Source organism: Salvia splendens, chromosome 9 (genome assembly GCF_004379255.2).
Source record: "Salvia splendens isolate huo1 chromosome 9, SspV2, whole genome shotgun sequence".
NCBI lineage: Eukaryota > Viridiplantae > Streptophyta > Magnoliopsida > Lamiales > Lamiaceae > Salvia > Salvia splendens.
In genome coordinates, this window is record NC_056040.1 from 9,576,769 (window position 1) to 9,593,779 (window position 17,011).

Consider the following 17,011-nt stretch of genomic DNA (forward strand, 5'->3'; position numbering starts at 1 on the left):
CGCCAATGACACCACCTCAGTGGCTGAGCGCATAGCTAGGGCTGACAAAATATACCGAAATACCGCACTTACCGTATCGAAAAAACACCGAAAATACCGCATTTTTCGGTACGGTATGATACCTTACCGTTAGATTAAGATACGACAAAGGTATGAATTTTGCATATACCGCGGTATACCGCATCATACCGCAATTACGGTAAATACCGTAATTTTGCGGTATATACCGTTAATAATTATATATATTTAATCTCGAACATGTGTTGATGATGAATTGATGATTGATGCATAATTGAATGACATCTTCTTTGAAGCTCAAGCATCATTTTCTCTACACAAACCATGTTATTTAACCTTTTGGAAGTTGTATGAATATTAATGAACTATGTTTTGAATGTATGAACTATGTTTTGATTTTTGAATGACATGAATTATGTTTGATTGTGATGGAATTTTATATTTTGGACATTTTCTAGATAGATAAAATGTTATTTTCAATATTTTATAAATCAAACAAGTATGATTTGAGGTATACCGCGGTATACTGCAACACAGTACGGTATACCGCAATGTCGGTAAGGTAAAGGTTTTCAAATATTGACATACCGAATTTTCGGTATACCGCATTAAATTTCGGTAAGGTATAGGTATGACATTTTCTCATACCGCAATTTGCGGTACGGTATATGGTATGACATTTTCAATGCGGTATACCGTACCGTGCCACCCCTACGCACAACACACGCTATTCGCTACATGTGTATTGGTTACTTTCCCATCCACAGGTATTAAGTTTCTGTAAAAATAAAGGTATTTTTATTAAAGGTAGATGTAGACTTTCAAAATTCTATCTTGTACAGAACATTGTGTTAGACTATAGTCTTTATTTATTTAAAGAGGTGATTACTCTTTTAAACACTCTACACAGCCTTGGCAAGGAGGCAAAGAGCATTCTTCTTATGCATTGCAGTTCCAGGCAAACACTCAAAATCAATATCATCTTCCTTCATTCCAATCGGCAACTCCCAATCAAATTTGTATACAAGATTTGCCAATGCAAGTTCCACCTCGGCCATTGCCATTCCCATTCCCTGACACCCTCTTCGCCCGAATCCAAAATTGATCAACTCCAGACTCTGACCCCCCAAAAACCTCTCCGGCAAGAACTCATCCGCGTGTTCCCACATGGCGGGATCTCTTCCAATAGCCCAAGCGTTGATAAACACCATAGTTCCACCTTCAATTTCATAACCATTTACACTACATTTCTTGGTCGTCTCTCGTGGTACTAAAAGTGGAGTTGGTGGATACAATCTCAGACTCTCCTTTACAACTGCCCTTATATATGGAAGTGTCTCTATTCCTTTTTCATCCATCACGTCTTTCTTTCCTGCCATCCGCCTTATCTCCTCTTGCAACTTCTTCATTAACAAAGGTGTCACGACTGCCCTTTTTAGAGTTAATAAATGCGGGTGGTCGTGACTAATGGGACTTCAAGAAAGGGAAATATTCTAGGGTTTCAATAAAGAGTTTGATCAAAATATTAAATATTCAATTAATGGAGGGAAAATCAGAGCAATGTCTTAAATCTAACGACAAACAGTTACTATTTCATAATTTATAATCCAAGAGTAAAAGGGGTTCAAAATATAATTTCGAAAAATAGTATTATCTCAGCGGAAGCGTTCAAGAGAAAGAGTGAAGTCGTGTATGAAGACACGACGACACTCGGAGTTCAAATAGTAACCAACAAGACTTCAAATTTAGCTCAACACCACCCAGCTCGTCGCCGCTCAACCTGCACATAAGGAAAACATATGCAAGGCTGAGTACTATAAAATACTCAGTGGACTTATGCCGAAAAACAGTTATAAAAAATATTATATTTATCATGCCATTTTCAAGTAACCATCGGGGTTTTATCTTTAGAAAGGCACGAGGCACCAAAATATTCCATTGTTCAAAATCATGGTTGCGCAGCCAATTTCCCATAGACGTCAACCATATCTGCTCATACATGACCAAGTCACTAGATCGACCAACCCATAAGATGGCACACGGTCTACCATAGGTGTACACTAATCCAAGTAGGGTTTGCGGCCCTACAAGGATTCAAATTCGATTTATATAATAAATGGCAAAGCCATTTCAGATAGGCACGTTATAACCAAAATAGGGCATGATAAACATATTCGCATTTCATCCCCATTGATAAAAATAGTTAGGACATTGTCCTTATTTAAAAGAAAGCCCACCTCAAGTGCTTGATCCAAAATAATATTTTTTCCCTTCTGATCACGATTCACTTGCAAGATATCACATTTGGAATTTAAAATAACACATAAATCAAAACAATGAATCAAGTAAATAAATAAGATGCATGCATCCAAAGCTTCGATTATTTTTATCAAACGATTACGAGTTTTTCCCAATTATGTCACGCCCGCACTTCATAAGGATAGAAAACACGGTTGATCGCGACTAGGGGAGGATTAAAGAAGCGGGGAAGAAAGGGGAAAACAACGCAACTCGACCATAGCTCGAAATAAATGGGAATAGCTCGGATAAAAATCAGAGTATCATCTCGACAATTGACAACTCAAAGGGATTATTATCTCAACAATACATGAAATCAAAATAACAACTTTTAGCGGAAGCATTCGAGAGTAGAATAATGCTATGTATGAAGACATAACATATTCTGAACATTTAAAAGACATTCTTCACTTTTATGCTCAACACCCACCGCGCTCGTCACCGCTCAACCTGCACGTAGGGAAAACACATGCAGGGCTGAGTACTTGATGCACTCAGTGAACAAATGCCAAAACAATTTTATAACAGTTGTGTATATCATGCCACCATTGAGTGACCTCGGGGTTTTAACTTGAAAAGGCCCGAGACACTAAAAATATCTCAAACACAAACTTTTAACTCATCCTCAAATCTTTTTTCCTCATCATTTCAAAACACAACCATTTCTCCTCGACTCATTTAAGAAACTGCCATATCTGTTCTTTAGGGTGCCGTGTAAGGGGCCACTTTCCACGAGCACGAAAACCGGCCAACCCATTCGATGACTCACGGTCCTCATCGTGTACACTAGTCCGAGTAGGGACGCACCCTTGCTAAGACCCGAATTCGATTAAACTCATAATAGGGACTCACTCCCCACTAAGCAATCATCAACATCAACATCAATCTCATCAACATCAATCTCAACAACATCAACCTCATCAACATCAAATCCTGTGAACGAGAATGTGGCCGCAAACTCGATCACTAGACCGGCCGACCCAAAAGACGGCTCACGATCCCCATTGGTGTACACTAGCCTGAGTAGGGACTCACTCCCTAGTCAGACCCGAATTCGATTTCAATAGGTCTAGTAGGGACAACTCTCTTGCTAAACAAACAGATAGGCATTTCTCGAAATAAAAACATGGCATGATATTCCCTTTTGCAAACTTTATTTTCCTCAAAAGCGTATTTGAAACACAAATCACTTTCTGTCAAGGTCGAGCATCAATTCACATCACATCAACAAAGCCAAGCAATTTTTAATATCACTCAATAAATCAACACATAGCACTACATAACATGCGCAACAACACTTTCACTTTGATCACATATCTCGCCTCATCATTGGAATAGATATAATAAATCAATCACACATAACATGATGCTCAAACCGATATATTAAAACGAAAGCTCTTGAAAACACTTTAGTTCGAAAGCCCACCTCGTTCGTTTAAAGCCTTAACTTGTGTTCCATTCCGTCCTCGAAAAGCGTGCGTGAAGTCACCCATTGATTTAAAGTACTCCGACCCAATCTTCCATTCAATTAAAGAGGAGAAGAAGAGGTTGCTGCATTTCCTTGTCTTCTCCGCAAACAAGTTCGATCCTTTGAGGTATAAACTCTACCCATTTTCGAATGCACAAGTTTTTAGCACGTATCTCATCACATATCTCACCCATAACTCCCACAAATAACTAAATCAAACAAACAATCAACAATGAACCGAACATCGCCGTAGTTAATCGACAACGCAAAAGAACGTATCTTGGTGATAAAAATGTAACTTGCGGGTTGAATCGGGGTGGTTCGGAGTATTTTCGGGGGAGGAAGGGCGCTGGCAGAGGGGCTGGTGGACGGCGGAGTCGCCGCCGCCGCAGGGTCCGGCGGCGCTGGCGGAGCTGGAGGGAGCCGGCGAACACAGCATTGGTGGCCGGCGACTCCAGCGAGCAGCAGCGGCGCCCGACGAGCAGCTGCGACGGCAACTCCGGCTGGAGGACAGCAGCGGCAGATCGGCGGAGACCCCCTCCCACTGCGACGACGACATTTATGAAATCGAAGGCGACGGCGGTAGCACTCCTCTCACCAGGCCGGCGGCTACGACGCGGAAAGGGAGGGGCGACGGGAATCTTAAAAGAAGAGAGAGGGAAAGAAGAAGAAGAGAGAGTGGAATAGAGGGAAAGGGAAATGGCGTGAGGGAGAATGGGGAGTATATTTTAATTTTGGGCCCACTTGTTGGGCCAAAATCTTATTTTGGAGGAATAAGGTGGGTTGGGCTTTTAAGTTACCTTGGGATAAGAAAAAATTAAATAATGGATGGTCCGGTGAATAACTTAATTAAATCCCGGAATAATTTGAAGCACAAATAATTTGTCTCAAGTGCGAAATAAGTATTTTGGCGAAGAGAAAAAATAGTGCGATAATTTAATTATACGCTTAAATAATTTTAGGAAATTTATTTCCGACGTCATGGAAAATACGAGGAGCCAACGGAGGAAAGAACGAGCGTAAGCGGCCGACCGGCGTCGCACGCGACGCCTTGGGCGGCCGCCGAATAATCGAAAATGCACGAAAACTGAGAAAATGAATTAAAAGATCTTAATTGGAGTGCATGCATTCTAAATATCGTCGTTACAGAGAATTGATGTGAACTTATTGTATTTTCCGAAAAGGTGGTTCGCACGCACGCTAAAAGTCGGAACGAGGAACTGCTTAAGGAAAACTCTAAGCTATTGAGGTGGGATTTATTACTTAAATTCTTTTATTTTGAAATGATATGTTTATGGTGAAATAAGGGTGGTTTAAAATAGTATGTCATGCCGTTTTTATGTTTTGAATTGCCTATCTGATTGTCTACTGGGATAATATCCTACTAGACTTTTATAGTTAACGAATTCGGGTCTGACTAGGGAGTGAGTCCCTACTCGGACTAGTGCACTGATAGGGATCGTGAGTCGTCCCCTAGGTCGGCCGGTCCAGTGATCGAGTTTGTGGCCACATTCTCGTTTCACATGATAGCTCAGATATGGTAGATGATGGGGGATGATGATTGTCAGCGCTGACACTTTTAAAGGAATGATTTTGGTGTCTCTCGGTCTTTTTAAAGTAAAATCCGAGTTTCACTCTATGATGGCTTGACATAACTTAAATGATAAATGTATTTCGGGCATGAGTTCACTGGGTGCATCAAGTACTCAGCCCCTGCATATGTTTTCCCTATGTGCAGGTTGAGCGTGGACGGAGGACGGAGGATGTTGAGCATTGGACAGAGACAGTATTCAATAAATGATCTGGTTGCTATTGTGTCTTCATACATAGTAGTAGCTAACTCTCAAATGCTTCCGCTATGCCAAGTTATAAGAATTTCCTTGATTTCCTTGGAATTGTCAAACCATGTCATTCACGTTATGTACCTTCGGGATTTGAAACTTTGATTGATAAATGTAAATTTCATCTTTTGATCGATATGTCGTACTCCTTTTGGTTGTTCCCCCTTCTTCCCCGCTTCTCAAATCCCCCATTAGTCACGATTCCCCGCGCTTTCTATCCTTAGAAAGTGCGGTCGTGACAAATTAGGACTCGATTAATTTCAGCCGCCCGGCGCCGCGCACGCATCCAACAATTTCTTGCGAATCCATTCTTGTACAAGTAATTATTTTAAAGCAGCCCCAAGACAAAACCAACTCCAACAAAATCGGCCCAAAGAATAAACATTTTTAGAGCCCAAATCAATAATAATCCCCAGCCCAAATAATTTGAAGGGGCCCAAGTCCAAAGTGATTTAAGAAAAAGATAAAATAAGAAATCATGGAAGTATTCTCCCATTCCCTACCCACGTCTACTCCCTTCCTTCACTTTCCACTTTAACCCAACGATAAATATTACAGTAACAAGAAAATCAAATACTCCCTTAAACCCTTTCCCAACCCATCGGACTCCTTTCTTCCTCAAACACAGATTGAACGGAAAAAATTTCAGAGCTCTCCCCCAAGCTCTAGTCGACCTCCCCCAGAAACACAACACGAATTGAAAAGATATTAGAGCTCCGTTTCCACCCCGATATAAGTTCTTAATTTGATTTCATGAATTAAAGTCTGATTCTTTAATTCAGTTTGCTTCAACAAATTTGTGGGATTGATTTCCAATTAATATGGAATTAATGGCTGATTGACTGGTTTTATTTTTGGGGTGGATTTGCAGATTGAAAGAAACGCTTGAAACCGTGAAGGACGAAGGGAGAATTGTTTCTGGCGCTGGAAGAGGAATTTCTAGAATAGATTTTAAGTGTAATTACTTTGGGCTAAAGACGCATTGTATTTTATTTAATTAAATTGTATAGTCAAACAATTTATATTTCACAAGATTGGACTTGTATTATATATTTAATTTGTCGGATCCAACACGGAATTGAGTCCAACAAATATTCCTCACAGAAAGGAATTATTTAAATTCACATTGTGATTTCACCATCGCGATTCAAACCCGTAAGAAGGTCATTTCGCCTCGGCAATAAAACCACTCATTTGAATAATAATTAAATTTATCCCGCATCAATTTTCAAACAGCCACGTCATGTAATCAACGAAGTTGATCCGGTCAACGCACAGTCAAAACTCTAAATCCAATTAGGTCACAAGAATATCAAATAATCATTTAACTTGTCAATTAATCCAAAGACTTCAAGGCATTAAATGCAAAAAATTTAGGGTTTAAAAATTAGGGTTAATAAAGTGGGGCGTTACCGAAGGCTTTTTCATCAATGCCATAATCGTCCACACCAATGCAGCTGCTACCGTGTCGCTCCCTCCGGCTACTAAATTCTGCAAACAAACTCCCAATTATTTCTCAAATTATTATATTTAGATGTAATTTCAATATAAAATTCATTACCATTAGTACAGCTTTGATGTGGTCTAATGTAAGAGGAATTGAAGAGGATCCATTTTCTTTAATCCTTAACAAAATATCGATGAAGTCACCATCCATAGATTTAGGCCTATTCGGATTCATATGCTCTTCAATCAGTTCCTCACAGAAAGAATCCATGTTATGAACATTGTGATCGAGCTTTGCAGCCATTTCAGAGAGGCTGTCAATCCATCGAAGCCAAGGCAAGTAATCTTCCATAAAAAAAACCTCCAATTAGGGGCTGAGTTTCGCGAAGAAGATCCATGAAACGATCCTTTCCATACCCTAGACCACCTCCATAAATCTTCCCAATCCTTTCCATACCCTAGATCACCTCCATAAATCTTCCCAAACACAACTCTGGAGATGATATTACTTAAAAGCGACATCGTCGTCTCACTCAAATTGACGACGGTGGAAGAAGAGGCGTCTCTAGCAATATTCTCCATCATCTTGCTCACTTCGTCTCTGAAAATGGGCTGAAATGATTGAACTTGCTTCGTGCTGAAGAGATGGAGGGTGGAGATCTTCCTCAACTCCCTCCACGTGTCGTTGTAGGGTGAAAACGCGACGTCTATGCGGTTATACGACAGCCTCTTCAGGGTGACAAGAGCAGGTCAGCTTGAGAAAACGGCGTCGTGTGATTTCGTGATCTCTTTCACTGCTTCTGTTGAGGTAATGACGACGAGGCGCTGCATTCCGAGCTTGAAAGACATGACAGGGCCGTATTGCGTAGAGAGGCGTTGGAGGTACGTGCGCGGAAACCGACTTTCAAATTGGTGCAGGTTGCCGATGACCGGCAGCCCCAGTGGGCCCGGTGGTTTGATTTGTTGTTGCCATATTTAGGTCTATGTGAAGCAGTGATCTATTTTACTACTTCTGCTGAGGTGATGACAATGAGGCGCCGCATTCCGAGCTTGAGAGACATGACATGGCCGTATTACGTGGACAGGCGTTGGAAGTACGTGTGCGGAAACCGGCCTTCGAATTGGTGCAGGTTGCCGATGACCGGCAGCCCCGGTGGGCCCGGTGGTTTGAGTTTGTTGTTGCCATTTTTAGGTCTATGATTGGGTTCCATCCTAAAACCAATTGGTGATAGGAGTTGCACATTAGAATTATATAGTGGTTTCAGGTCTATGTGTACACCGATGTAGGATAGTTATAATTTTATATCTAGTTTTGATTGCCAACACCCTCTCTCAAACCCTTCAAGGTGAACTTTGACGGGTTTATATCTAGTTTCAATTGTCAACACCCTCCCTCAAACCCTTCAAGGTGAACTTGGAGGGGTTGGACTTTTTTTTGGGTTGGACTTTTTTTCTGATTGATTGGACAACTGGCCTAATTTTTTTTCCGATCGGTTGGACCATTGGCCCAAATTTTAAGCCCAGATATACTGATGGGTCAGTCATTATATCGGTTTCAACCTAGATATACTGCTGGATCAGTTAAATTTGACCCACACGCGGCAACCCGCTATGATACCATGTTTAAAATAGAGAGAAGAGAATGGAGGATAATACTTTCTGTAGTCCTTTATTTCTGTTCATTCTCATCCTTAATATAGGAATCAATACAATATATTTTAGGTAAAGAATAACCTATTTCTAGACTAAATGATAATATATCAATTACAATATTTTCTCCTAATTTTCTTCTTTCTTCACTTGGTAATTCCTTGACTTTGGGATATTTGACATGTTTAGAATAGAGAGAAGAGATTGGAGGAGAATACTTTCTGTCGTCCTTTATTTCTATTCATTCTCATCCTTAATATAGGATTCAATACTATGTATTTTAGGTAAAGAATAACCTATTTCTAGACTAAATGATAATGTATCAATTATAATATTTCTCCTAATTTTCTTCTTTCTTCACTTGGTAATTCCTTGACTTTGGGATATTTGACACTCTCCCTCAAGTTGAGCAACGGCATCCCCGATACTCAACTTGCTCAAGACTTCTTTGAACAATTTAGGGTTCACTACCTTTGTGAGTATATCAGCCAATTGATCTTCTGACCTTACAAATGGTAGTTCCACGATGCCTTCTTCAATTTTCTCTTTGATAAAATGACGATCAACTTCCACATGTTTAGTTCTATCGTGTTGGAATGGATTTTCAGAGATGCTTATGGCTGCTTTGTTGTCACAGAATAATTGACTCTTCTGAGTAGGTGGAAATCCTATTTCTGTAAGCAGACGCCTTAACCACAATATCTCTGTCAATCCACTCTTGATTCCGCGATATTCAGCTTTTGCACTTGATAAAGCTATCACCTTCTGATTTTTACTTTTCCAAGTGACTAAGTTACCTCCAACAAAGGTAAAGTATCCTCTAGTAGATTTTCGATCTATATGATTACTTGCCCAATCTGCATCAGTATACCCATCAATCTCTAGGTCGTCATTTTTACTTAGCAATACTCCATAGCCAATCATCCATTTCAGATAACGGACTATCCTCAATGCAGCATCCATATGATTTGTTTGTGGTTGGTGCATGAACTGGCTTATAACTCCAACTGTATATGCAATATCAGGTCTTGTGTGTGCAAGATAGATCAACTTACCCACAAGACGTTGATACTCCCCTCGATCATCCAGCTCTGCATTATCCTCGAACTTCACTCCATGATTCACCATAATCGGAACATCTGAAGGTTTGCAGTCCAATAGCCCAGTTTCAGTTAGGAGATCAAGAACGTACTTCTTCTGCCGGAGGAATATCCCTTCTTTGGAGCGCAATACTTCAATTCCCAGAAAGTACTTCAATGGTCCAAGGTCCTTCATCTCAAATTCTCGAAATAGGTTCATCTTCAGACTCTCGATTTCTTCCTTATCATTTCCCGTTATGATCATGTCATCCACATATATGATCATTTATGCCACTTGATCACTATTTCTTTTAATGAATAACGTGTGTTCTGAATGGCTCTGAGTATAGCCATATTTTAGCATTGCTTGTGCAAATCTTCTAAACCAAACTCGCGGTGACTGCTTCAAACCATATAATGTTTTCTTCAACTTACACACCTGTCCTTCTCCAAACATTCCAGAATATCCTGGAGGGACCTCCATGTATACTTACTCATTCGTTTTCAGTTCTCCATGCAGGAAGGCGTTCGTCACATCGAACTGGTGAAGCGGACATTCTTTGCACGCTAATATAGATAGTAGAGTTCTGACTGACTTCATCTTTGCTACTGGGGAGAATGTTTCCTCATAGAGAATGTTTCCTCATAGTCAATCCCGTAAGTCTCTGTGTATCCCTTTGCCACCAATCGGGCTTTGTATCTCTCAATTGAACCGTCTACTCGATGCTTAATGATAAAGATCCAGCGGCATCCAACTAGTTTCTTTCCTTCAGGTAGCTTGCAGTTTTTCCAAGTATTGTATCTCAGTAGTGCATCCATCTCTTTCTTTATGGCTTCCCGCCAGTGTTTATGCTTCATGGCCTCCTCAGCTGTTTGAGGTATATCTACCTCCTCATACAAGGCTGTTTCGAAGGCTCGAGCCATCTCAGTAAGTTGTCCCTGCATGAGATTTGCAACAGAGTATCCCTCTTGGTGGTACCCCTCTTGTACTTCTCATTGGAAACTCAAACGGCCTTCCACTGCATTCTGGGCTCTCTAGAGGAGTCTCAGTTTCCTGTCTGTTATGGTCAGTATCAAGTGTAGAAATACTGTTGTCAGTGTTACTAACCTCAGGAATCACATGCGAAGACAATGGTTGAGTAGTGTCACAAGACTCATGAGGTTGTACATGGGACTCTTTGGACGGCTCGATGGTACTGCAACTCGCATCTTCTGTTGGACCAATTTCAGTCACTGGGTTCGACAATGGCATGCTTAGATTTGGTTCTAGATTTGGAGTAAGATACTAACTTAGCGGGTCACTAACTGGTTGGGAATGTGTTTCCTCCCCCTGGCTGCTAAGTTGGGTACAAAAGTACTGGGCTTCAACAAAATCACAGTTTAAGGTGACAAAAAGGCCTTTGGATTTTGGATCATAGCACTTATAGCCTTTCTGGTTTTTACCGTATCCCAAGAAAACACATTTTATGGAACATGAGGAAAATTTAGTTCGGTCTTGTTTAGGTACGTGGACGAATATAGAGCATCCGAACACTCTTGGTTCGAGGGTGAGTGGTGAAGATGTCTAGATGTGTTTCAAAGTTTAGGATGTGAGTGGGAAGACGATTTAAGAGGTACACAGCAGTGGATAGGGCTTCAGGACAAAAAGTTCTTAGGACATGGGAATCAAGTAGTAGAGCTCGAATCATTTCCAGGAGTTTCCTATTTTTCCGTTCTGCTACCCCATTCTGTTAAGGAATGTGTGGACAGGTTGTTTGATGTACTAATCCATTTTCAGAAAAGAAACTTTGCATCCTAACATTTACAAATTCTCCTTTAGTGTCTGATCTAAGTGTTTGGATTTGCCTATTGTATTGTGTTTGCACGAAAGTGTAAAAGAGAGTAAAATTTTTGAAAACTTCAGATTTAGATTTCAAAAAATATATCCAAGTCATGCGTGTGCAATCATCATTAAACAAAAAGGAAATATTTAAACCCATGACTACCCAAAACAGGACCAGGACCCCAAACATCAGAATGTATTAAAGAGAATGCAGTTTGAACACGAGAATTGTTTAACTTATAAGAATGTATGTGGCTTTTCGCCAAAAAACAAGTGTCATAATTGAAAGAGAAATGATTGTTGGCTAACTTAGGGAAAAGCATTTTAAATATCTTATGGAAGGATATCCTAACCGACGATGCCAAAGTCGACCCTGAGCCTCAGTCGGTCCGTGAGTTAGCATCGCAGTACCGTGTTGAGCCATCCTGTCCACATAGTACAATCCTCGGTGTTCAGTGACATTCCCAACTATCGTCCCCCGTCTTGATATCCTGTAAAACACAGAAGTTTGGCTGCATTAGTAGGCTGCACTTCAATTCACGGGTTATATGACTAACTGATAGCAATTTATGAGCCAGAGTAGGAACATATAGACAATTAGAAATCTCGAGTGTAGGAGAAATTTTAATTGTTCCAGCTCCCTGGACTGGAATCAGATGTCCGTTTGCAGTTTGAATGAATTTCTTCTGGGAGGTCATGACATCTAAGTAATCCGATGCTTCAAAGGACATAGTGTTTGTAGCACCACAATCAAAGATCCATTGGGAATCCTTTTTCAACTTCTCAATTATAGATGTACTTGCCAAGGCTTGAAATTTATTCTCACACACAATATTTGGCGAAAATTGTAAATTTGAAGAATTATGTGACAAAACATGGAACTTAAGGGGAGAAAATCGGATTTTCTAGAGTTTTGGGGTTGGTTCACATTATATGGCATTGTGTGGGGTATTTTTTGCAAAATATGGGTTTGACTTGGGTCTAAATGCAAGAGTTGACCGAGGTGGGGCATTTTTTTTGTAATAATGGGATAGTTTGGGAGGATTAAAATGAAATGACTCATTGCCTCCTTCACAAACCCACTCCGTCGCCTGTGCAAATGCAATTTCCTCCACCTCTGATTTAGCCACTAGTCTCCTTTCCGTGAGCTCTGCCGCCACATGAGTTGCCTGTCGTTCGAACAGCGTCGGTAGCCCTGTCTGCCACCTTAACTGCCGCTCTGCTCGTCCGATTTGCCGCCGCGCGAGCCGCCCTCTATTTTTTCATGTCGTCCCACCACTCCGGGTAGCCGACGAGGAGGAAACACCGTTCTTTAGTGTGCTTCTTCCCTCCACAGTGTGGGCACACCAACCGGCTCCGGTCATCGTCTGATCTGCGGTTCCATGGCCGATTCGGGGCTGGGTTTTGTGTCCTAGGGCGGCTGCGGTTCATGGCGTCCAAGCCGGTGCCAATTGTCTGGTGTTGTGCCTCCTTAGCAATGCTGCCTCCCATAATCTGCTCATTTTTGCCTCCGGACGGATGATTCCATATGCCACACGCGCCGATAGTAAAGGGTCCCTACAAATTATATCTTTTTTTTACAGCTTCATATCTATCATCCAGCGCCGTGATGAACTGGTATAATCGTTGCTTTTGAACAATTTTTTTGTACCTTTCTATGGCTGTGACAGTTTCTCCTTCCATTGGGTTAGGGTCATGGCGATCGATGGATATCCATAGTTTCTGCAATCTATTCCATAGGGCCTCCAACGAGAGTCCTTCTTGTTTGATGACTTCGGTTTGTCGGTGCAAGTCATACACCTGGAATGGATCTGTCCCACTCTCATATGTGATAGCAAGACCATCCCATAAGTTTTTGCTGTGGCATATTGGGATACATCATTCACCAAATCGCCTTCGATATTGTTGATGATCCAATTGAACACACAGTGGTCACGTTGATGCCACTGTTGGTAAGTGGAGTCGGATCGGATGGGGGGTTCGGACACTTCATCAATGTGAGAAGTTAGTCCTTTTCCACCGATTGCTCGATCCATAAGGTCGGCCCAAAGGGGATAATTTTCCCCATCCAGTTTGGCTTGGACGACAATATGTCCAAGAGATTCAGGATGATGAGTCTTTGGTGGTGGTGGTGGTGGTGGTGGGTTGTGATTCCTCGGTATTGAGCCAAAACTGAGCCTTAGGAACTCTGCAAATTGAGCGGCGAGTTCTAGCGAAAACATGGGCGAACTTTGGCTTGATGTTTCCGTCATTTTTTTTGTGTTTCTGTGTCCGATTTCTCTGAATCTAACATGGTTTTTTATTTGTGCAGGTGCAAAAAAAAGGTCAAGAAAGGTTCATGGACTGTGATGAAATTTTCCTGAGTCCTTACCCGCTCGTGATACCAAGATAGAAATCCATGGGTTCCATCCTAAAACCAATTGGTGATAGGAGGAGTGGCCCATTAGAATTATATAGTTGTTTCAAGTCTATGTGAACACCGATGTGGGATAGTTATAATTTTATATCTAGTTTCAATTGCCAACATATATGACGGCCTCTTCAGGGTGACAAGAGCAGGTCGGCTTGAGAAAATGGCGTCGTGTGATTTCGTGATCTCTTTCACTACTTATGCAGAGGTAATGACAACGAGGCGCCGCATTCCGAGCTTGAGAGACATGACGGGGTCGTATTGCGTGGAGAGGCATTGGAGGTACGTGTACGGAAACCGACCTTCGAATTGGTACAAGTTGCCGATGTTCGGCATCCCCGGTGGGCCGGTTTGAGTTTGTTGTTGCCATTTTTAGGTTTCTTTATTTGGAAGTAGAGAATGCAGATTATGGAAAGAGAAAAAAAGAGTAAAATAAGTGACATCATCATATATTGAGGTAGTGTATATGAGTATAAAAAGAAGAATATGAAATGGTACTCTACGTCACAACAAGTCTTTCATTTTATTTGGGATGCAACAGGTTTAACTACTACTCCCTCGGTATCATAGAAATAGGCCATTTAGAATCAGCACGGGTTTTAATGTGCAATTGGTAAAGTAAGAGAGAATGAGAAAAAGTAGTTGGAATTGTGTAGTGGATTGTGGGGCCCATAAATGATAAAGGTAGAAGAAGGAGAAAAAGATTTACATAAATGGATATGGACTATTTCTGCGGGACGGACGAAAAATGAAATATGGCCTATTTTTATGGGACGGAAGGAGTATATTAAAATATACTCCCTCCGTCCGTAATTAAATGTCCCATATTTGACCGGCACGAGTTTTAAGAAATTGTTTGACTTTATGTAATAAAGTTGGTAGAAAAGTTAGTGGAATGTGAAACCTACTTTTTATATATTGATTTTATAATAAAATGTGAGTGAATGAATTAGTGGAATGTAGGGTCCACTTACCAAATAGAGTAAAAATGAAATGAGACATTTATTTGCGGACGAATGAAAAAGGAAAAATGAGATATTTAAGAGCACCCACAATGGGCGGACGATGGCACGCCCGATGGCGCGCATCGTCCGCGCCATGCATCGTCCGCCTCCACTGTGGGGGTGTGGCATAGGCCACGGACGATAGTCGCGGCCTATGCTTCGGGCGCGACTTAAACCGCGGACGATGGCCATCGTCCGCTGCATTGCGGCCTTCGCGGACGATGGTTGCGGACGATGGCCATCGTCCGCGACATCGTCCGCCCCATTGTGAAGGCCGCGGACGATGGCACGCGGTTTCGTTTTTTTATAAATAGCGTTCATTTGTAACATTTCATTTCACACGATTTCATCTTCGAAACTTATATTTACATAATTACTACGAAATGGATTCAAGCCCAACAGCCCTACGTTTAGCGGAGAGGCGCATTGGCCGGGTACAGAACCCGGCGATTATCGTTCGTTCGGCGACAACACCCATTACGATCCCGATTTCTGTACGGAATCGTATGGGTTGTCTGATATGGAGCCGTCACCGCACCGCCCCGCCCCCGCAGCTGCCGGTGCCGCCAAGGGGAAGGCGAAGCGGAACCGGCAGCGGGCGCAGAAGTTGCCGCCTCCCGGTGACTGCGATGAGTACGCCCCCGGCCGTACGAACTACACCGACGACAAAACTCTCACTTTGGCCCGGTGTTGGGTGGATATATCGGAAGATCCGATATTCGCCAACAACCAGAGACAGACCACGTACTGGGAGCGCATCGCGGACCTCTACAATTCGGTTAAGCCGCCGACCGCGTACAAGCGCAAGCGTGAGCAACTGCGCAAGCACTGGGATCAAGTCAAGAAGCAAGTGAACTTGTACTCGGCGGAGTTCGAGAAGTGCGCCCGGTCACAGGGGACCTCTACAATTCGTATTTGTGATGATTTTTTTTTTGGTGTTGAACTATGTATTTTCTTAAAATTTAAATATGTATGTTTTTTTTGGAAATAAGATGGTTGCATTTTATCCGTATTCGTGTCGAATTTTTAATTTCGTATTTGTGAATTTGTGAATTTTTATTATTATGCTTGTCCACAGGGATGTCCTAGTGCTTATCTGCTATTGTGCAATGGGATGTCCTACTGACGTGGCAGAAGGTGTTTTTGGGATGTCCTAGTGCTTGTCCGTCGAGATATCCGACCTATTGTGGATGCTCTTAGCTATAAGATTAATTAGTCTAAAACCAACAAGCTCATTACATGAGTTTTATTGACAATGTTATCACTATTATGATACAGAAAATCACAACATTAGCGTGAACTACGAAAACCGTAAAATCAACAAAATTAAGGTTACAAAATCTTATTAAAGAGTGAAATTTTAGACTATACTATGACTGCCCTTAGCTATTATAAAAAATAACAAGTGGACTTTGGAGCCGCCATTATTTAAAAGCTCTATGGTAATTGTCATTATCATACATAGGGAAATTTGTGTAATCTATTTGCATTTATTTTTATCTTAGCTAGGACCCAACCACTTGTATTTAATGTGATCGAAAAAAATTTGTTGACCAAAGTATTTTTCAAGATAATTTTGTGATAATATATTTATTTTGTAATTTATAATGGCACGCAATAATATAGACCATGCGATAATTCGTAGCATATGAGAGGTGCCTGAATTAAGAAGTGGGTTTTGGAGGCGCAATCATTTAGTCAAATTGGTAACTAAAATTATAAAGTTAATTTGGTCAAATTCGGGTATTAATATCTCACCAACTTTAAAATTGGTCTAAGATATTACAAACTTTTTTATTTGTTATTTCCAAACCTAACCAAAATAAGATATCTTCAGTGAAAACTTATTCTACGTAGGCAACCGTGAAATGTTTATGATATTTTACCACTTTTTAATTTGTGGCAAGTAGGAAAAAAAGTCACGTTAATTTAGTAATGACAAGTAAGATAAAAAAATGTACGTAAATTAATCGGA

The 17,011-nt window shown here is 41.1% G+C and overlaps 1 long non-coding RNA gene and 1 pseudogene across 1 annotated transcript; both read right to left on the minus strand.

Annotated features, from left to right (window-relative positions):
• Positions 1 to 920: 920 nt before the first annotated feature.
• Positions 921 to 14,475, minus strand: LOC121749123 (annotated as a pseudogene).
• LOC121747237 lies at positions 1,531 to 4,455 on the minus strand. Its single transcript, XR_006039160.1, has 2 exons — positions 3,743 to 4,455; positions 1,531 to 1,798 (listed from the first exon to the last, which is right to left on the minus strand). It is a non-coding gene; the product is annotated as an uncharacterized LOC121747237 (long non-coding RNA).
• Positions 14,476 to 17,011: the final 2,536 nt, after the last annotated feature.